This window comes from Pinus tabuliformis, chromosome 2_2 (assembly GCF_031772625.1).
Source record: "Pinus tabuliformis cultivar Carrire ecotype Pingquan chromosome 2_2, CPIR1, whole genome shotgun sequence".
NCBI classification, from domain to species: domain Eukaryota; kingdom Viridiplantae; phylum Streptophyta; class Pinopsida; order Pinales; family Pinaceae; genus Pinus; species Pinus tabuliformis.
This window is the reverse complement of record NC_142300.1, coordinates 1,157,525,509-1,157,528,129: the sequence shown is the minus strand read 5'-3', so window position 1 is coordinate 1,157,528,129 and position 2,621 is coordinate 1,157,525,509. Positions and strand designations below refer to the sequence as shown.

Sequence of the window (2,621 nt, the reverse complement as noted above, 5' to 3'; positions counted from 1 at the left end):
CGATATAATGTTCCAGATTTGTGATACTAAGAGGGTGGAAGATGAAAAACACTTCCTTTTACTCTGTCATGCTCTTACTCACATTCACTCTCAATTCCCTAACATTTGCCACATTTCCAATCTTCTTGACTTATTAAGTCAACCCAACTAGAGTGATTTTGGAGCTCTTCTTTCCCTTCTTTGTGATCATAGAAACAAGATTTTGAAGAATCTCAATTAGATTATTTTTCTTTTTTCTTTTCTTGAGGTCCGGTGAACCGCATTGGTCTTAGAGGACGTTAATCATTATCATCATCATCATCCAAATTGGTTTGTATGAAATTTTTTATATTTTGATATTTCAATAGTTACTTATTTCTTTTATTAACTATATTGATAAGTTAGCTAGCAATTTCCCTTATAGAATTAGTTTTTATTTTTATTTTATTTTACAATTTTTGCATCAAATAAAGTGCAAATAAATGTAGTCTAAGTATTCTACATTTTGGAGTGTTTTTGACATAATTTTCAGTCATGTTTATTGAAAATCTCACAGATACTTATTAAAATTCAAGTCTGAGTTGTGTAAATTCCACCATTCAGATACTCCAAAATCTTTTAAAAATATTTAAACCTATAGATTAAAAAAAAACCATTTTAAACCACCAAAAATCACAAGTGTATTGTTACATTTTTATTAAAAAACTTAAAATACACATTAATAAAATAAAAACTTTATTAAAAAACATAAAACAAAAGGTTAATATTTTTCCTTTACTCTAAATTAGTTATAAAATTATATTAATTAAGTTGAATAACTAATCCTATGGTTACTGGCTTGCGGTTAAAAGTACATTGGTTTTGTCCTCGTGGCCTTTCATTGTAGAAAATGGAGTTGTCTATAATGCGACTTTTTGGAGATTCCGGTGACGGAATCCGGCGGAAGAAATTGAGATTAAATCTTGATTTGTTGCAATTAAAATGGTTTTTTAACTGCATATTTGGATTCAGCACCCTTGATAACCCCTGTGACGCTTTCATTGTGCAGAAACTAGCTATCAAACTTCTGATTCCAATAAATACCTGCCGGATTTCGACCGGAAAAGCCGCCGGAAAGACTTTCAAAAAGTCGCGTTATAGACTATTTCGTAGAAAATTCCTATTTTATTAATTTTCAATCAAAGAAAATTATGAAGCACACGATACACGACATGATGAAATCTGGATGTAATTAATATTTTAACGGCTAGTTTTGGAATATTCCGAATTTTGATCGCCAGCGTCGCTTTGGCCGAGTGGTTAAGGCGTGTGCCTGCTAAGTACATGGGGTTTCCCCGCGAGAGTTCGAATCTCTCAGGCGACGTTCTTATCTAAATTTCTAGAAACCTAATTTGTTAAACATTTTGTAAAATTTTCGTGGCAGACTCAGCAATGATAAATATGTGAGCTCAATCTTACTACTCACCGACTTCTCTTTTATACATTATTATGAACCCAAGTTCGAGTCCGACAAAGAAACTGATACAGTCATCTCAGAGTAAAGCGCTTGTAGTCCAACGGTTAGGATAATTGCCTTCCAAGCAATAGACCCGGGTTCGACTCCCGGCAGACGCAGAAGTACGGGTTTTGAAACCCAACGCTGTTGTTAATTATTCAAGTAGACCAGGGTTCGACTCCCGCAGGCGCAACAATGGCCTTGCGGGTAGAAATAAGAAAAAATTATAATTAATTCATATTTATTTGAATTTTTATTTTAAAAAATGTTAAAAAGTTTGTGTTTTTTAAGTTGTGAATAGTATAATTCATAAATTAATTTTAATTTTATTTTATTTATTTATTATTTTTTTCAGGTAAAAAACGGTAATTTTATTTATAGAAATGATTGAAATTTATATTTTTTAGATACATATCATGTGTGTATTTATGCATTAGAAAAAAGTCAAGTAAAAAACGGTAATTTTATTTATAGAAATGATTGAAATTTATATTTTTTTAGATACATATCATGTGTGTATTTATGCATTAGAAAAAAGAAAAGGAAAATACGTTTATGAGAGCTCATAGAAGGAAAACCTTGTATTTCATTCTAAACAACATTATTTTTCTGGGAACTATAATACAAAAAAATAAATATTTTAAAATGGCATGCATAGGCGACTAAAAGATTGATTGTCCTAGAAAGAGAAAAGTAAACATAAATAATGCAATCAATAACGCTGAAAGGCAAAAAGAATACTCCAAGTAGATATATATTGTTTGAATGTCTCTAGTATTAAACTATTGTTGGTCCTTGAGGAAAGTATGGTCGATGGAAATTCTCATAGACCCATGCATCTCTCTATTCTATAATATTCCACAAGCCATGGTCCATATTGAGGCCTTCCTTTGAAAGGTTGTTAGTTGTCGTGTTCCTTTCCCTGTAAATATGGTTACAAGTAAAAAAAGAGAAGCTATCAATGATTTGATTGACTTCCTCTAGAATAGGCATAAGAGTTATTTTTAAATAAGCTTGAATTTTTTTACCCAATTTATAATAAGCATAGAGTCCCCATAAACTTGAATTTGAGTGCATCCCTTCTCTAAAGTAAATAACATTAAATATTTGCATGCTAAGAGTTCCACCTAATTGTTGGTCCCTCTAC

At 31.1% G+C, this 2,621-nt stretch overlaps 2 non-coding genes across 2 annotated transcripts; both read left to right on the top strand.

Annotated features, from left to right (window-relative positions):
• Positions 1–1,260: 1,260 nt before the first annotated feature.
• Positions 1,261–1,342, top strand: TRNAS-GCU (transfer RNA serine (anticodon GCU)). Its single transcript has one exon. It is a non-coding gene; the product is annotated as a tRNA-Ser (tRNA).
• Positions 1,343–1,521: 179 nt separating this feature from the next.
• TRNAG-UCC (transfer RNA glycine (anticodon UCC)) lies at positions 1,522–1,593 on the top strand. Its single transcript has one exon. It is a non-coding gene; the product is annotated as a tRNA-Gly (tRNA).
• Positions 1,594–2,621: the final 1,028 nt, after the last annotated feature.